The sequence below is a fragment of the Schistocerca serialis genome, chromosome 10 (genome assembly GCF_023864345.2).
Source record: "Schistocerca serialis cubense isolate TAMUIC-IGC-003099 chromosome 10, iqSchSeri2.2, whole genome shotgun sequence".
Taxonomy (NCBI): domain Eukaryota; kingdom Metazoa; phylum Arthropoda; class Insecta; order Orthoptera; family Acrididae; genus Schistocerca; species Schistocerca serialis.
The window spans coordinates 188,621,512-188,641,837 of record NC_064647.1 but is presented as its reverse complement, the minus strand read 5'-3'; the positions used below and the strand labels follow the sequence as shown (position 1 = coordinate 188,641,837).

At 45.7% G+C, this 20,326-nt stretch overlaps 1 protein-coding gene and 1 non-coding gene across 2 annotated transcripts in view; both read right to left on the bottom strand.

Annotated features, from left to right (window-relative positions):
- LOC126424665 (uncharacterized protein CG43867) overlaps window positions 1–20,326 on the bottom strand; it is a 448,798-nt gene that overhangs the window by 333,599 nt on the left and 94,873 nt on the right. The gene's annotated exons all lie outside the window — the stretch shown is intronic.
- On the bottom strand, window positions 18,168–18,242 carry Trnas-cga (transfer RNA serine (anticodon CGA)). The gene has a single exon. It is a non-coding gene; the product is annotated as a tRNA-Ser (tRNA).

Below are 20,326 nucleotides of genomic sequence, written 5' to 3'. Positions count from 1 at the left end.
GTTCCACACACTATGGCCAAAAACTTTAAGAGGACGAAATTACTACTTGGACACCAAATACAACTTTGATTCTGCCAGACATCAACCATTTATACACTGAAGCACCAAAGAAACTGGTATAGGCGTACGTGTTCAAATACAGATATATGTGAACAGGCGGAATACGGCGCTACGGTCGACAACGCCTGTATGAGACAACAAGTGTTTGGCACATTTGTTGGATCAGTTATTGTTGCTACAATGGCAGGTTATCAAGATTAAGTGCGTTGAGTATTGTGTTATACTTGGCGCACGAGCGGTGGGACACAGCATTTCCGAGCTAGCGCTATGAAGTGGCGATTTCCCCGAAGGACCATTTCACGAGAGTACCGTGAATATCAGGAATCCGGTAAAACATCAAATCTTCGCCATCATTGCGGCCAGAACAAGATCCTGCAACAAAGGGGCTAACGGTGACTGAAGAGAAACGTGCAAAGTGACAGAAGTGCAACCCTTCCGCAAACTGCTGCAGATTTCAATGCTGGGCCATCAACGACGTCAATGTGTGAACCATTCAACGAATCATCGGCAATACGGGCTTTCGCAGCCGAAGGCCCACCTGTGTACCCTTGATGACTGCACGACACAAAGCTTTACTTCTCGCCTGTGCCCGTGAACACCGACATTGGACTGTTGATGAATGGGAACATGTTGCCCGGTCGGACGAGTCTCGTTTCGAATTGTACCGACCAAATGGACGTGTACGGGTATGGAGACAACATCATCAATCCATGCACACTTGATGTTAGCAGGGGACTGTTCAGGCTGGTGCAGGCTCTATAATGGTGTGGTGTGTGTGCAGTTGGAGTGATATGGGACCCATGAAACATCTAGATAGGACGCTGTACGAAGCATCCTGTCTGATCACCTGCATCAATTGATATCCATTGTGCATTCCGACGGACTTGGGCAATTCCAGCAGGACAACGTGACATCCCACACGTCCATAAGTGCTACAGAGTGGCTCCAGGAACACTCTTCTGAGTTTAAACACTTCCGCTGGCCACGAAACTCCCCAGATATGAACATTTTTGAGCATATCTGGGATGCCCTGCAACGTGCTGTTTAGAGGAGATCTCCACCCCCTCGTACTCTTTCGGATTTATGGACAGTCCCGCAGTATTCATGGTGTCAGATCCCTCCAGCACTACTTCAGACATTAGTTGAGTCCATGCCACGTCGTGTTGCGGCACTTATGCGTGCTCGTGGGGGCCCTACACGATATTAGGCAGGTGTACCAGTTTCTTTGGTTCTTCATTGTATATTCCCACAGGTGTATAACAGCAACTATTTACGAATCTTACTTTGGATTACAGTTTGGAAATTAAGGCCTGTTGACATCATCCTATATAAAATTATTTTCAGCGATTGTAAATGTATGTGAGGAAACAGTAGTGCCTTACGAGAGTAATAGTATCTTTTCTCTTCAATCGTCGTTGGTCCTGTTCTTGCAGGATCTTTTTCCGGTCGCAGTGATGTTGGTGATTTGATGTTTTACCGGATTGCTGATACTCACGGTACACTCGTGAAATGGTCGTACGGGAAAATTCCCATTTTATCGCTGCGCCGACTGTAGCACCAAGCTCAAACGCACTTAAATCTTGATAATCTGTCATTGTAGCAGCAGTAATTAATCTAACAACTGCGCCAGACACTTGTTGTCTTGTATGGGTGTTGCCGACTGCAGCGCCGTCTTCTGTCTGTTTGGTTCTATCTTTATTTGAATACTTCAACAGCTTCATGATATAGACTGTGCGTTGCCTGATACATTTGAGGAGCAGTAGATATCAAGCCAGTATGCAGACATGTTCCCTGATGCAGATTCCAACGCATTGAAGTGGAAAGCAAGTACATTCGAGCAGCAGAAGTCACGTTAGAATGCAGATAAACTCCTATAAAAAGAAATTTTATTCCCAATAACTGTTTTTACATGCCTTAATTTCAGGATGTATTTCTCATCGGTTTGTTTTACTGCTTGCTCAGTGAACACGTTGAATAAATTATTGGCGAAGGTACAATCTCGTCTCAATTCCTTCCTCTCAAGCACTTTCTGCCTTCAGATCCTTCAACACCTGCGACTAGCAGCATATACAGAGGGGATATATCTTATGTTCTTCATACATCTACATGCACATCAACATTCTGCATGCCATCTAACGGTGTGTGGCGGAGGGTACTTCTGACGCCACTAAAGTCCCCCTTTCCCTGTCCCAACAGCGACTGGTGCATGAGAAGAATGATTGACGGTAAAACTGGTATGTGTCGAATTCTCTCGTCGTGGTCGTTTCGCGAGGCGTATGTGGGAGGAATAAATGTGCTGTCCGACTCTTCCCAGAAACTACTCCCTCGAAATTTCAACAGAAAAGCGTCTGCCACTGGAATTCGTTGATCATCTCTCTGACGCGCCGCCTAACAGTGGGAGGCCACGACGTTAGGAACGCGGATTTACTGCAAACTTCGCACACTCGTAGTATTCCATTAGGACAACAAAACGTGTAAGCAGTAGCGCGTACTTCTCAAGCGTCATTGAGAAAATCGAAAGATAATTTCGGTCGTCCAATATATACCTGTGCGTGGCCATTTTTATCACGAATCGGCGGCAGCCGAGTAGTTGGCGTTCAAGCCCCGTAACCACTGGGTCGCTGGATCGAGTCCCGTTCGTCAGTTTTTTTCCTTTCTAACACAGTCACTTTCTTTACTATTTATACTACAATAGATATAATGGGAAAAAATACGTGTAATCGGATGAACTTTTATTAAATTTACAATGTTATTTGGCAGTCTACAAATATTTATTATTACAAATAATTTAATGTACTATCGACTAGTAAACGACCAAACGCATAAAGTGATACTGAAAATGTATGCTTGTCCGTGTCTTCAAAATTGTTCGTATTTAATCGAAAGAGAACGAGAAATTGCTTCTCGTAAAGACGCCAGTCGATACTGCATGACCAATTAGTAGCTCCGATATTTAAGGAAATGCTGCATTATGCATGGTTTGCTTCTAAATTACCATCTGAAAGAGGGGTTTTTGAAAATGTTAACGAGGTTTGTTTCCCCACAGGAAAGCTCAAAAAACCTTGCGTGTGCGGAAACATAGCGTTTATTCAATGCAGCTGGTGCCGTTTAACTTTACGTTTTCCATGTTTTTACGAAAAATACTATCCTGCAACTTGTACTCGTAGTGACGAAAGCGACGATTAATTGTGCATCTTTCGAAAGCCGTCTGTGCCGCTCATAAACTTGGAGGTAACAAGACGCTGCGGGCTCCTTTCAGGTATGAGGGATTTCTCAAATCACGGACAAGCATACATTTTCAGTATCACTTTATGCGTTTGGTCGTTTATTAATCGATAGTCATGAGTATTATATTATTTGTGATAATAAAAATTTGTAGACTGCCAAATAACATTGTAAATTTAATAAAAGTTCATCCTATTACACGTATTTTTTCCCATTATATCTATTGTAGTATAAATAGTAAAGAAAGTGACTGTGTTAGAAAGGAAAAAACTGACGAACGGGACTCGATCCAGCGACCCAATGGTTACGGGGCTTGAACGCCAACTACTCGGCTGCCGCCGATTCGTGATAAAAATGGCCACGCACAGGTATATATTGGACGACCGAAATTATTTTGCGATTTTCTCAATTACGCTTGAGAAGTACGCGCTACTGCTTACACGTTTTGTTGACCTAATGGAGTACTACGACTATACAAAGTTTGCAGTAAATCCGCGTTCCAAACGTCGTGGCGTCCCCTTGTAAATGATGTAGTGACGAAACGCGTCGCTCTACGTTGGGCCTTCTGTATCTCTTCTATAAGTCTTATTTGGTAAGGGTCCCAGATTTATGAATAATACTCCAGAATCGGTGGAACACGCGCCCTGTAAGAAACTTCTCTAGTGGATACGTTACATTTCCATAAGACTCTTTCTACGAACCATAGTCTCTCATCGGCTTTTCCTACTACGTGTATTTGTTGTAAGTGGTGATTCTTCTTAAGATCGCTCCGGATAGATACTCCTAGGAATTTTACTGTAGTTTCCGGCAGCTTGTCATCAGTAGTGCAGTTGTACAGTAGAGCATTTCTTTCCCTATGTATGCGCAATATGTTGGATTCATTTACGTTCAGGGTCAACTGCCAGTTCCTGCACCATTCGTCAATCTTCTGCAGGTTCTCCTGCAACGTTATTGTCTTCTGGCGTTGCTACCTTCCGATAGACAACCGCATGGCGTTGCTACTTTTTTATGGACAATCGCAAACGTCCTTAAAGTGCTTCCGACGCACTCTGCTAGATCACTTATATACATTGCAAACAGCAACGGTCCTATTACACTTTTTTCACTAATCGCCATCAGCATCAGCCGAGCACCGATGTCTATAACGCTTTGGATCTCATGGAGTACCAGAGCGAGTTGAGTTTCGTGAGATCTCTGTTTGCGGAATCAATGTTGATTTTTATAAAGGAGATTTTCGCTCTTCAGAAAGGAATAATTCTTGAGCGTTGTCCCTAATCCTACAACAAATTGACGTTAACGATATGGGCCTACAACTATATGCATCTGCTCTACGACCCATCTTCAAAGCGGGTCGTAAGGTACCCTTCGTTGGCCCAGCGTCCTACGATAAACTGCTGCCAGAAGGGGAGAAAGTTTTTTCGCATCAACTCTGTACAGTCTCATTGATCTCTCCATATTACGAGGGCATACTGAGAAATAACATCTCCGATTTTTTAAAGTGAAGCCTGTTAAAACTTTTTGGAAGAAAACAAACATTATTTTCTACGCCTTTATTCTTTATGTCTACATATTTATTTGTCAACATAGACATCCCGTCGACGAAAACATTTCTCGCTGCGAGAGACCAGTCTGCTGATACCGTCACTGTAAAATGTTTGAGTGTGTTGACGGGGGCACCGCCTCACCTCTGCTTGCACCGATCTTAGCAATCACTTACAACCGCTCACTCGACGAAAGGTCTGTTCCTAAAGACTGGAAAGTAGCGCAGGTCACTCCAATATTCAACGAAGGAAATAGGAGTAACCCAGTGATATACAGACCCATATCACTACCCTCAATTTGCAGTAGGATTCTCGAGCATATACTGTACTCGAACATTGTGAATCACCTTGAAGAAAATGACTTATTGATACATAACCGACACGGATTCAGAAAATATCGTTCTTGTGCAACACAGATAGGTGTTTAGTCCCATGAAGTAAATGAGTGCTGTCAACAAGGGATCTCAGGTCGATTCCATATTCCTAGATTTCCAGAAGGCTTTTGATATCGTTTCTCACAAGCGACTACTAATCAAGTTGCGTGCATATGGAGTGTCGTCTCAGTTGTGTGACTGTGTAAGGTGTCAGGCAAATCCAACACCTTCCATGAAAACCCTGACATGATAAGCAAATCCAGTAGTATGTCACATAGCTCCGAATAAATCGTGACATTAAATTAACCAAAGTAATACGAGTAACGAGTGAGCAAATGGAATACCACAGACTAACACAAGAATGCCTAAATGCATGTCATACCTTCCCACCGTGAGACAGCCGAGGGGAGAAACGAGAACAGAAGCCGAGAGCAGAACCGTGTTAAGCTGGAAGGCCCTACGATAAGGGACGGACGGACACCTATGTCGCCAGCTAACCGCTAGGACCACACCACCCGCAAATTTTAGCGTGAGACTTTTTCGCGTCTCTGTTACGTCAGGACCACCCCCCAGCCAATGTTAAAAGCTAGAGCCCTCCAGACGAACAGTATAGATCTTACGATAGCACAAAAAGGGCTACACCACCCGCAAGTTTTAGCGTGAGACTTTTTCGCGTCTCTATTACGTTAGGACCACCCTCCAGCCCATGTTAAAAAATAGAGCCCTCCAGAAGAACAGTATAGATCTTACGATAACACTAAAGGACCACACCAGCTGCAAGTTTTAGCGTGAGACTTTTTCGCGTCACTGTTACGTTGCAAACTTTAAAAACATTGCCCCACCACGAAAAGTATAACGTTCCTCATTGGATAGACAGAATTTTTGTAGGCGGAGCTTAAGGTTAACATTGTGACCCTGATTGGTCAGATGAAAACACAGCCAGATAGTTTTTTTTAAACCATCTTCGGTAAATTGTAGTAAGGAGAAGTTAGGAGAGAGTTACTTCCGAGACGGCGAGGTGAGCAGAGCTGTGCTGCCTGCCGCCCCCTGACGAACACCGACAAGGTAATGAACGCACGCGATGCCGCATAACAGCGCATAAAGCTTCACTCAGAACTGCAGAAGTCTCATCTGTTACACCCCCTTTTTGCGTAATACTAGTGTCGATCGTCAATTATAGCTCGTGGTGTTCACATTTGCCACTTGAAGTAAAAATCTGAAACGCGATGATTTTTCTGTTATATAGTTATTGAGAAGCCACATCAGCCACTGTAATTTACGACAAGTTAGATAAGTAATTAAAGATAATTGAGGGTCACTGTAGACCATTTTTATAGTTTTCTCTTTTGTGAAACTTAATTTAAACCTAGATTATAGATGTGATATGGCATAGGTCATCCTTCGATCCATTGTAGAACTTGGAAACCCATTCAGGGAATATTCGTTCACATTTTTATTGAACGCAGTTGGTTTTTACCATCCTGTATTAAAACATTTCCTTTTATCAATAGTGCAATTTATAAACAATGTTTTGTGAGTAGAATAAAATATCCAATGGTAAACTTAACTGCTTTTTCGACGTTATTTTACCAGCTAACCAAAAATAGGAAAGCCTTGAACCCCTTCCACTAAATTTAGTTAGTATTAAGATTCTTTTACAGGGAGTGCAGTGGAGCTGACGCTGAAATCATTAAGTATTTGGTTATATGATCGCTAGTCTCACTGAACTCTTCTGAACTCTACATGTCATGTATGGTCTGGCGTCTCCTTACCAGCAACAGGTCCCAGGTTCAAACTAGTCAATTCCTTAAAAAACACGCTCAGAGCGTCGTTGCGCGAAAGTGGTAGGGGGACACGATATAGAACAAACAGACACCACGCAGAATGTTAGAACTGGATTCGTGATTTCCTCTCAGAGAGGTCACAGTTCGTAGTGACAGACGGTAAATCATCGAGTAGAGCAGAAGTGATACCTGGCGTTCCATAAGGTAGTGTCGGGGCCCTCTGCCGTTCCTGATTTACGTAAATGATCTAGGTGATAATCTGAGCAGCCCCCTTAGATTGTTTGCAGATGACGCTGTAATTTACCGTCTAGTAAAATCATCAGACGATCAATTCCAATTACAAAATGATGTAGAGAGAATTTTTGTGCAAAGAAGGGCAGCTCGTTTCCTATTATCGCGCAATAGGGGTGAGAGTGTCACTGATATGATAAGCGAGTTGGAGTGGCAGTCACTGAAACAAAGGCGGTTTTGTTTGTGGCGAGATGTATTTACAAAATTTCTATCACCAATTTTCTCTTCCGAATGCGAAAATATTTTGTTGACACCCACATGATCATCATCATAAAATAAGAGAAATCAGAGCTCGAACGGAAAGATTTAGGTGTTCCTTTTTCCCACGCGCCATTCCGGAAAGGTTTAGGTGTACCTTTTTCCCACGCGCCATTCGGGAGTGGAATGGTAGAGAAGTAGTATGAAAATGGTTCGATGAACCCTCTGCCAGGCACTTAAGTGTGAATTGCAGAGCAACCATGTAGAAGTAGATGTAGAAGTTTTGCTTGTTGTTATAGCCTTCAGTCGGAATACTGGTTTGATGCAGCTCCGCCACACTAAACTATGCTGTGTAACCCTCTTCAACTGGTGCCGGATTGGGATTCGAACCCAGCTCTCGTGCAAGTCGCCACACCAGAAGGCATCAGACGCCAGGAAAGGCAGTAAATAATGTTTTAAAGGCTTACTGCGTAAATACAAATACCAAATTAGAATTTTAAGGCAAGTGACCACAATCACGGCTGAAGGCCTTACACGCCAGGAACGGAAATAATATAAAAAATTTATAAATCTGCTGTAAAACAGCAAATACAATAGCAAAAGTTAATTAAAAAACATCCATCTGATCACCAAATGGGTGAAATAAGAAGATGGTAAACTTTGTAACACAACCCTTAACATCCACTGAACACTACACTGTTAGATTTATGACCAGAACTATAAACTAGACATATGTAACCTTTAATGTAGGCGTTATAAGATATTATAATAAATAACACAATAATAAAACACAAAGACCAGTATGTAAGTTCCTCACAGGGTACTGAGGCAGATTATACCCTCAGAAGGCGTAGGCTGAAGGAGCGTTACATTGAACTACTGTCCATCAGACCTCCATTGAGAACACTCATGTCTCACAAGAACCAAAGGGCGACAGACGGTGCTCCAGGAATCGACCTTTGAGAAGGTCCGGCAACAAACACTTTCGCGAGCGATGAGATAGGCAGCCAAGAGTTGCATTCACTTCACAAGATGGTAACTCAGACTAGTGGCAGTCTAACGAATGACTGATGATAATCTTGCTGAAGCTACCTGACGTCCGATAAACCAAATGCAACGATGGAACGATGTGCCAAAGCCGGAACCGGCGGTCTGCACCACGTCCCCAGAATACTGTGCTTAGAGCGCCCAGAACGAGAAAAGAACCACTACCACCAGAGTTGAAGAATCATTCACCGGCCTGCAATCAAGAAAGATGTCAAAACTACACGCCTTACCGGACAGCAGCGGCAAGGCAGGGAAACGTACACTGCCGTTACATACACTAACCCCCAGGGCAGGTAACTAGGGCGTTAGCTGCCACCAGACAAGAAAAATTACCGCTGGTTGAACTTAACAAATTGTAGCAAGTTGAACGCAGTAAATAGTAATAAGAATTAGAGGAAAGCTAATCAGATCCGCCTTCCCCAAGTACTCCAATCGCTGCTCTTCGCCTTGGCGACACAACGAGCAGCAACACGAACCCAAGTCACTGGTGAATCGCGAGGTATCACAGTGGTGGAGGTTTCTGTACTTGGATTGAAGTGCATTCATGTTAAAGCTTGCTGGATCTGGTTTACGAGGAGCCCTCCCATCTGGCAGTCCATGTGTGCCGCCAGCAGTCGTGGCGTGTTCGTCCGCAGCTCGTGGTCGTGCGGTAGCGTTCTAGCTTCCCGCGCCCGGGTTCCCGGGTTCGATTCCCGGCGGGGTCAGGCATTTTCTCTGCCTCGTGATGACTGGGTGTTCTGTGATGTCCTTAGGTGAGTTAGGTTTAAGTAGTTCTAAGTTCTAGAGGACTGATGACCATAGATGTTAAGTCCCATAGTGCTCACAAGGGGACCTCCCCATCGCACCCCCCTCAGATTTAGTTATAAGTTGGCACAGCGCATAGGCCTTGAAAAACTGAACACAGATCAATCGAGAAAACAGGAAGAAGTTGTGTGGAAGTATGAAAAAAATAAGCAAAATATACAAACTGAATAGTCTATGCATATGATATACAACATCAAGGACAATCTGATCTCATGTGCGCCGTGGTCCCGTGGTTAGCGTTAGCAGCTGGAGTGCGAGAGGTCCTTGGTTCAACTCTACCCTCGAGCGAAAATTTTAATTTTTTATTTTCAGACAATTATTATCTGTCCGTCCGATGCGATCACTTTTTTGGGAGTAATTATCACATCCACAAGAAAACCTAAATCGGGCAAGGTAAAAGAATCTTTTTACCCATTCGCCAAGTGTACAAGTTAGGTGAGTCAACATATTCTTGTCATATGACGCACATGCCGTCGCCAGTGTCGTATAGAATATATCAGACGTGTTTTCCTGTGGAGGAATCGGTTGACCTATGACCTTGCGATCAAATGTTTTCGGTTCCCATTGGAGAGGCACGTCCTTTTGTCTATTAATCGCACTGTTTTGCGGTGCGGTCGCGAAAACACAGACACTAAACTTATTACAGTGAACAGAGACGTCAATGAACGAACGGACAGATCATAACTTTGCGAAAATAAAGTAGGTAAAAATTTTCACCCGAGGAAAGACTTGAACCATGGACCTCTCATTCCGCAGCTGCTCACGCTAACCACGAGACCACGGCGCTCCTGAGCTCGCGCTATCCTTGATGTTGCTTATCTTGGACATGGACTACTCAGTTTGTATATTTTGCTTATTTTTTCATACTTCCACACAACTTCTTCCTGTTTTCTCGATTGATCTGTGTTCAGTTTTTCAAGGCCTATCGAATGCGCCAACCTATAACTAAATCTGAGGGGGGTGCGATGGGGAGGTTCCCTTGTCAGAGCCATTTGAACCATTTGAACTTGGCGTGTTCTCGCACTGTATGGACCTGGCTCCTCTTGAGTCCCTAAACGAACTGGCCCACTCACACGACTCGGAAGAACCACAGCGTCGTTCCAAAGATAGGGCATCAGTTTCTACATATCGATAACCGCCACTGCTGCCACTAGCGGACAGGCAACGCTTGCTAAACCGAGTGGCGCCAGTCAACACGAGAAGGAGACAAAAAACCGCGACCACGCCAACTAAACGATACCGTCTGGCCTCCAACAGAGGGCGGAAACCTTCAAACAGCATCAACGCGAGCCGCAGCACAGCTCACCCAGGTTTCTGGCTTATTTTTTTACCGTCACCAATATGTTGCAAAAACTCGTGCTATGGTATCCGTCATAATACCAAATGAAAGGCTGTGCCCGTAGGCTACCAAACAGGAAGAGAAACAAAAGAGGTCGTCTCATTACGACATGGTGACGCTCCATGGTACTAATCTGTGGATAATACACTACTGGCCACTAAAATTGCTACACCAAGAAGAAATGCAGATGATAAACGGGTATTCATTGGAGAAATATATTATACTAGAACTGACATGTGATTACAATTTCACGCAATTTGGGTGATAAATCCTGAAAAATCAGTACCCAGAACAACCACTTCAGGCCGTAAAAACGCCCTTGATACGCCTGGGCATTGAGTCAAACAGAGCTTGAATGGCGAGTACAGGTACAGCTGCCCATGCAGCTTCAACACGATTGCACAGTTCATCAAGAGTAGTGACTGGTGTATTGTGACGAGCCAGTTCCTCGGCCACCATTGACCAGACGTTTTCAGTTGGTGAAAGATCAGGAGAATGTCCTGGCCAGGGCAGCAGTCGAACATTTTCTGTATCGAGAAACGCCCGTACAGGACCTGCAACATGCGGTCGTGCATTATCCTGCCGAAATGAAGGGTTTCGCAGGGATCGAATGAAGGGCAGAGCCACGGGTCGTAACACATCTTGAACGTAACGTCCACTGTTCAAAGTGCCGTCAGTGCGAACAAGAGGTGACCGAGACGTGTAACCAATGGCATCCCATACCATCACGCCGGGTGATACGCCAGTATGGCGATGACGAATACACGCTTCCATTGTGCGTTCACCGCGATGACGCCAAACACGGATGCGACCATCATGATGCTGTAAACAGAACCTGGATTCATGCAAAAAAATGACGTTTTGCCATTCGTACACCCAGGTTCGTCGTTGAGTACACCATCGCAGGCGCTCCTGTCTGTGATGCACTGTCAAGGGTAACCGCAGCCACGGTCTCCGAGCTGATAGTCCATGCTGCTGCAAACGTCGTCGAGCTATTCGTGCAGATGGTTGTTGTCTTGCAAACGTCCCCACCTGTTGACTTAGGGATCGTGACTAGGCTGCACGATCCGCTACAGCCATGCGGATGAGATGCCTGTCATCTCGACTGCTACTGATACGAGACCGTTGGGATCCAACACGGCGTTCCGTATTACCCTCCTTAACCCACCGATTCCATATTCTGCTAACATTCTTCGGATATCGACCAACGCGAGCAGCAATGTCGCGATACCATAAACCGTAATCGCGATAGGCTACAATCCGACCTTTATCAAAGTCCGAAACGCAATGGTACGCATTGCTCCTCCTTACCTGAGGCATCACAGCAACGTTTAAAAAAAAATGGCTCTGAGCACTATGGGACTTAACAGCTGTCATCAGTCCCCTAGAACTTAGAACTACTTAAACCTAACTAAAATAAGGACATCACACACGTCCATGCCCGAGGCAGGATTTGAACCTGCGACCGTAGTCGTCGCGCGGTTCCAGACTGAAGCGCCTAGAACCGCTCGGCCACCGCGGCCGGCAAACGTTTCACCAGGAACGCCGGTCAACTGCTGTTTGTGTATGAGAAATCGGTTGGAAACTTTCCTCATGTCAGCACGTTGTAGGTGTCGCCGCCGGCGCCAACTTTGTGTGAATACTCTGCAAAGCTATTCATTTGCATTTGACAGAGAAAGAAAACCGGCGTTCTACGGATCGGAGCGTGGAATGTCAGATCCCTTAATCGGGCAGGTAGGTTAGAATATTTAAAAAGGGAAATGGATAGGTTAAACTTACACTCCTGGAAATGGAAAAAAGAACACATTGACACCGGTGTGTCAGACCCAACATACTTGCTCCGGACACTGCGAGAGGGCTGTACAAGCAATGATCACACGCACGGCACAGCGGACACACCAGGAACCGCGGTGTTGGCCGTCGAATGGCGCTAACTGCGCAGCATTTGTGCACCGCCGCCGTCAGTGTCAGCCAGTTTGCCGTGGCATACGGAGCTCCATCGCAGTCTTTAACACTGGTAGCATGCCGCGACAGCGTGGACGTGAACCGTATGTGCAGTTGACGGACTTTGAGCGAGGGCGTATAGTGGGCATGCAGGAGGCCGGGTGGACGTACCGCCGAATTGCTCAACACGTGGGGCGTGAGGTCTCCACAGTACATCGATGTTGTCGCCAGTGGTCGGCGGAAGGTGCACGTGCCCGTCGACCTGGGACCGGACCGCAGCGACGCACGGATGCACGCCAAGACCGTAGGATCCTACGCAGTGCCGTAGGGGACCGCACCGCCACTTCCCAGCAAATTAGGGACACTGTTGCTCCTGGGGTATCGGCGAGGACCATTCGCAACCGTCTCCATGAAGCTGGGCTACGGTCCCGCACACCGTTAGACCGTCTTCCGCTCACGCCCCAACATCGTGCAGCCCGCCTCCAGTGGTGTCGCGACAGGCGTGAATGGAGGGACGAATGGAGACGTGTCGTCTTCAGCGATGAGAGTCGCTTCTGCCTTGGTGCCAATGATGGTCGTATGCGTGTTTGGCGCCGTGCAGGTGAGCGCCACAATCAGGACTGCATACGACCGAGGCACACAGGGCCAACACCCGGCATCATGGTGTGGGGAGCGATCTCCTACACTGGCCGTACACCACTGGTGATCGTCGAGGGGACACTGAATAGTGCACGGTACATCCAAACCGTCATCGAACCCATCGTTCTACCATTCTTAGACCGGCAAGGGAACTTGCTGTTCCAACAGGACAATGCACGTCCGCATGTATCCCGTGCCACCCAACATGCTCTAGAAGGTGTACGTCAACTACCCTGGCCAGCAAGATCTCCGGATCTGTCCCCCACTGAGCATGTTTGGGACTGAATGAAGCGTCGTCTCACGCGGTCTGCACGTCCAGCACGAACGCTGGTCCAACTGAGGCGCCAGGTGGAAATGGCATGGCAAGCCGTTCCACAGGACTACATCCAGCATCTCTACGATCGTCTCCATGGGAGAATAGCAGCCTGCATTGCTGCGAAAGGTGGATATACACTGTACTAGTGCCGACATTGTGCATGCTCTGTTGCCTGTGTCTATGTGCCTGTGGTTCTGTCAGTGTGATCATGTGATGTATCTGACCCCAGGAATGTGTCAATAAAGTTTCCCCTTCCTGGGACAATGAATTCACGATGTTCTTATTTCAATTTCCAGGAGTGTAGATATAGTGGGAATTAGTGAAGTTCGCTGGCAGGAGGAACAAGACTTCTGGTCAGATGACTACAGGGTTATAAACACAAAGTCAAATAGGGTAATGCAGGAGTAGGTTTAATAATGAATAGGAAAATAGGAATGCGGGTAAGCTACTACAAACAGCATAGTGAACGCATTATTGTGGCCAAGATAGATACGAAGCCCATACCTACTACAGTAGTACAAGTTTATATGCCAACTAGCTCTGCAGATGACGAAGAAATTGAAGAAATGTACGATGAAATAAAGGAAATTATTCAGATAGTGAAGGGAGACGAAAATTTAATAGTCCTGGGTGACTGGAATTCGAGTGTAGGAAAAGGGAGAGAAGGAAACATAGTAGGTGAATATGGATTGGGGCTACGAAATGAAAGAGGAAGCCGCCTGGTAGAATTTTGCACAGAGCACAACTTAATCATAGCTAACACTTGGTTTAAGAAACATGATAGAAGGTTGTATACATGAAAGAACCCTGGAGATACTAAAAGGTATCAGATAGATTATATAATGGTAAGACAGAGATTTAGGAACCAGGTTTTAAATTGTAAGACATTTCCAGGGGCAGATGTGGACTCTGACCACAATGTATTGGTTATGACCTGTAGATTAAAACTGAAGAAACTGCAAAAAGGTGGGAATTTAAGGAGATGGGACCTGGATAAACTGAAAGAGCCAGAGGTTGTACAGAGTTTCAGGGAGAGCGTAAGGGAACAATTGACAGGAACGGGGGAAAGAAATACAATAGAAGAAGAATGGGTAGCTTTGAGGGATGAAATAGTGAAGGCAGCAGAGGATCAAGTAGGTAAAAAGACGAGGGCTAGTAGAAATCCTTGGGTAACAGAAGAAATATTGAATTTAATTGATGAAAGGAGAAAATATAAAAATGCAGTAAATGAAGCAGGCAAAAAGGAATACAAACGTCTCAAAAACGAGATCGACAGGAAGTGCAAAATGGCTAAGCAGGGATGGCTAGAGGACAAATGTAAGGATGTAGAGGCTTATCTCACTAGGGGTAAGATAGATACTGCCTACAGGAAAATTAAAGAGACCTTTGGAGAGAAGAGAACCACTTGTATGAATATCAAGAGCTCAGATGGCAACCCAGTTCTAAGCAAAGAACGGAAGGCAGAAAGGTGGAAGGAGTATAGAGAGCGTCTATACAAGGGCGATGTACTTGAGGACAATATTATGGAAATGGAAGAGGATGTAGATGAAGATGAAATGGGAGATAAGATACTGCGTGAAGAGTTTGACAGAGCACTGAAAGACCTGAGTCGAAACAAGGCCCCGGGAGTAGACAACATTCCATTAGAACTACTGACAGTCTTGGGAGAGCCAGTCCTGACAAAACTCTACCATCTGGTGAGCAAGATGTATGAATCAGGCGAAGTACCCTCAGACTTCAAGAAGAATATAATAATACCAATCCCAAAGAAAGCAGGTGTTGACAGATGTGAAAATTACCGAACAATCAGTTTACTAAGCCACAGCTGCAAAATACTAACACGAATTCTTTACAGACGAATGGAAAAACTAGTAGAAGCCGACCTCGGGGAAGATCAGTTTGGATTCCATAGAAATACTGGAACACGTGAGGCAATACTGACCTTACGACTTATCTTAGAAGAAAGATTATGGAAAGGCAAACCTACGTTTCTAGGATTTGTAGACTTAGAGAAAGCTTTTGACAATGTTGATTGGAATACTCTCTTTCAAATTCTAAAGGTGGCAGGGGTAAAATACAGGGAGCGAAAGGCTATTTACAATTTGTACAGAAACCAGATGGCAGTTATAAGAGTCGAGGGACATGAAAGGGAAGCAGTGGTTGGGAAGGGAGTAAGACAGGGTTGTAGCCTCTCCCCGGTGTTATTCAATCTGTATATTGAGCAAGCAGTAAAGGAAACAAAAGAAAAATTCGGAGTAGGTATTAAAATCCATGGAGAAGAAATAAAAACTTTGAGGTTCGCCGATGACATTGTAATTCTGTCACAGACAGCAAAGGACTTGGAAGGGCAGTTGAACGGAATGGACAGTGTCTTGAAGGGAGGATATTAGATGAACATCAACAAAAGCAAAACGAGTATAATGGAATGTAGTCGAATTAAGTCGGGTGATGTTGAGAATATTAGATTAGGAAATAAGACACTTAAAATAGTAAATGATTTTTGCTCTTTTGGGAGCAAAATAACTGATGATGGTCGAAGTAGAGAGGTTATAAAATGTAGACTGGCAATGGCAAGGAAAGCGTTTCTGAAGAAGAGAAATTTGTTAACTTCGAGTATAGATTTAAGTGTCAGGAAGTCATTTCTGAAAGTATTTGTATGGAGTGTAGCCATGTATGGAAGTGAAACATGGACGGTAAATAGTTTGGACAAGAAGAGAATAGAAGCTTTCGAAATGTGGTGCTACAGAAGAATGCTGAAGATTAGATGGGTAGATCACATAACTAATGAGGAAGTATTGAATAGGATTGGGGAGAAGAGAAGTTTGTGGCACAACTTGACCAGTAGAAGGGATCGGTTGGTAGGACATGTTATGAGGCATCAAGGGATCACCAATTTAGTATTGGAGGGCAGTGTGGAGGGTAAAAATCGTAGGGGGAGACCAAGAGATGAATACACTAAGCAGATTCAGAAGGATGTAGGTTGCAGTAGGTACTGGGAGATGAAGAAGCTTGCACAGGATAGAGTAGCATGGAGAGCTGCATCAAACCAGTCTCAGGACTGAAGACCACAACAACAACAACAATGACAGCATCTTGCTCCTGTTGGTTAAATTTCGCGTCTATAGCACGTCATCTTCGTGGCGTAGCAGTTTTAATGGGCAGTAGTGTAGTATTCGAGCACTTGTCATTTATGAGAAGACCAGCGAAAGGTTTTATTTGCCTGTTTAATCTAATACTTTGATTCCCCGCATCTTGTGAGTCAGAAGTTTAAAAATGTTCAACCTTTCGCGGATTTGTACGTTTATTACAGAAATAGCATGAATGAAGTCGAAAATCGCTTCTGACAGAAACCGGTTATATTGCAAAGTTTTAACAGTCAGGTTAAACCGCTGTGGGAAAATTCTGATTTAACCGAAAAGCTATCGTTTCAGTGATAATCGCCATCTCTACGGCAGCACAACGAAGTTTGCGTGATAAATGTAAGACAGGTTTCGCTTCCACTTGGCAGCCAGAATCTCGCTGTTATCAAAGCTCCGTCATGGTCGCCACATCAGAAGCTGAGATTCACACTAAGTTCTAGCCGCAGCGCCCTTCAACTCTGCTGCTCCGACATGAACGTATCTGAGCGCTGTAAAGGGACGCCGGTTAGCGAGAACTCTAGACCACTCGGTAGCCGACCGGGTGAGACCCCCGTGCGAGCGCACCCCCGCCTGTGACTCACGCCGCCGCCGCCCCCTCTGTCGCGATTACCCCCTCCCCCCCTCCCCCGCCCCCTTTAGTCTTCCGCACTGCGTGGCTCCCTCCAATCCTCGCCGCTGTTGCCATATTAAGGCGCCTTCCTACTAGATCTCGCATTCTGAAAGGCCTCCTAGTTGCGAGAGTTTCACACCAGCCGTCTGGAGAGAGTTCCGATCAAATACGACGACCTACTGAAAAGCAAAAGAGCGGTATTGGTTTTAACCAGTCGGTTTTTCCCATCCCTACCTCTACACAGCTAGCTCAAGTTCAACATTTACGTCCTTGCTTCTGTTTCACTACGGAATTGTAGAATAACAAATATCCACATGTGGGTGCTGAATTAAGTATGCTACTTGATCGAAGGTTTCCGATTTTTGCCGATTTCTCCCGACTATCAGAGAAGACGGTAAATGCCTTCACGGAAAAGTGTTTGAGCCGGCCGCTGGTTTATGTGAAAACTCTTCAAACTTTTCAAATACAACAAACGACCGTATCATTCCAGAATGAGATTTTCACTCTGCAGCGGAGTGTGCGCTGATATGAAACTTCCTGGCAGATTAAAACTGTGTGCCCGACCGAGACTCGAACTCGGGACCTTTGCCTTTCGCGGGCAAGTGCTCTACCAACTGAGCTACCGAAGCACGACTCACGCCCGGTACTCACAGCTTTACTTCTGCCAGTACCTCGTCTCCTACCTTCCAAACTTTACAGAAGCTCTCCTGCGAACCTTGCAGAACTAGCACTCCTGAAAGAAAGGATATTGCGGAGACATGGCTTAGCCACAGCCTGGGGGATGTTTCCAGAATGAGATTTTCACTCTGCAGCGGAGTGTGCGCTAATATGAAACTTCCTGGCAGATTAAAACTGTGCGCCCGACCGAGACTCGAACTCGGGACCTTTGCCTTTCGCGGGCAAGTGCTCTACCAACTGAGCTACCGAAGCACGACTCACGCCCGGTACTCACAGCTTTACTTCTGCCAGTACCTCGTCTCCTACCTTCCAAACTTTACAGAAGCTCTCCTGCGAACCTTGCAGAACTAGCACACCTGAAAGAAAGGATATTGCGGAGACATGGCTTAGCCACAGCCTGGGGGATGTTTCCAGAATGAGATTTTCACTCTGCAGCGGAGTGTGCGCTGATATGAAACTTCCTGGCAGATTAAAACTGTGTGCCCGACCGTATCATTCAATTACACTGAAGCGCCAAATAAACTGGTATAGCCATTCGTATTCGAATACAGAGATACGTAAACACGCAGAACATGGCGCTGCCGTTGGCGACGCCTATGTAAGACAACAAGTGTCTGGCGCAGTTGGTCGGTTACTGCTCCTACAATGGCAGTTAAACAAGATTTAAGTGAGTTTGAACAGCGTCTTATAGTCGATGCACGAGCGATGGGACACAGCATCTCTGAGATAGCGATGAAGTGCGGATTTTCCCGCACGACCATTTCACGACTGTACCGTGAATATCAGGAATCCGGTAAAACATCAGCTCTCTGACATCGCTGCCACCGGAAAAAGATCCGCCAAGAACGGGACCAAAGACGACTGAAGAGAATCGTTGAACGTGACAGAAGCGCAACCCTTCCGCAAATTGCTGCAGATTTCAATGCTGGGCCATCAACAAGTGTCAGCGTGCGAACCATTCAACGAAACATCATCGATATGGGCTTCCGGAGCCGAAGGCCCACTCGTGTAGCCTTTATTACACGACACAAAGCTGTACGCCTCGCCTGGGCCCCTACAACATCGACAACGGGCTGTTGAGGAGTGGAAACACGTTGCCTTGTCGGACGAGTCTCGTTTCAAAATGTATCGAACGGATGGATGGCTACGGGTATGGAGACAACTGTGGTGTCACCGCCAGACACCACACTTGCTGGGTGGTAGTTTTAAATCGGCCGCGGTCCACTAGTACATGTCGGACCCGCGTGTCGCCACTGTGTGATCGCAGACTCAGCGCCACCACAAGGCAGGTCTCGAGATACGGACTAGCACTCGCCCCAGTTGTACGGACGACGTAGCTAGCGACTACATGGACGAAGCATCGCTCATTTGCAGAGCAGATAGTTAGAATAGCCTTCAGCTAAGTCAATGGCTACGACCTAGCAAGGCGCCATTAGTAACATTGCATGTATCTAAAGAGTCTCACTTGTATCGCCACAATCTCCAGATGTACCAAAAGGATGGATTAAAGTTAAGTATTCCAGAAGCTACGTACTTTTCTTTATAGCATTCATTAAGTATCCTGTTTTAGACAACCAAGTCCGCCTGCTTGCTTAATGGCCGCCTCCCTTAAATAATGTGCGTAGTGTTGGCAATCTGTCAACACTACAACAACCTCATGAGTCCATAGACCCTGCTTGTCAGCAGGGGACTATTCAAGGTGGTGGAGGATCTGTAATGGTGTGGGGCGTGTGCAGTTGGATACGTCTAGATTCGACAGTCACAGGTGACACGTACGTAAGCGTATGATGACCTGCATCCATTCGTGTCCATTATGCATTCCGACGGTTTGGACATTTCCAGCCTGACAACGCGACACCCCACACGTTCAGAATTGCTACAAGCTGCTTCCAGGAACACTCTTCTGAGTCTAATCTTCTCTTCTGAGTCTTCCGCTGGCCTCCAAACTCCCCAGACACGGAACATTATTGAGCATATCTGCAATGCCTTGCAACGTGGTGTTCAGAAGAGATCTAAAACCCCTCGTACTCTTACGGATTCATGATATCAGTTCGCTTCAGTCGAGTTCATGCCACGTCGTGTTGCGGCACTTCGGCGTGCTCGCGGGGGCCTGCACGATATTAGGCAGCTGTACTAATTTCTTTGGCTGTTCAGTGTATAAACATCCTGGGGGAATGCCACGTAAAGTCGAATTACCCGACGTTAAACTGGATGTTCTAATGAAAGAGGTACCTGGAATACTGCAGTAACTTCGTAGGGACAACTGTTTCGTTTTGGATTTAGACATTACGCAAGATTTTGGCGGAATTTTTAGTAAAGTGGAGAGTGCGACTATC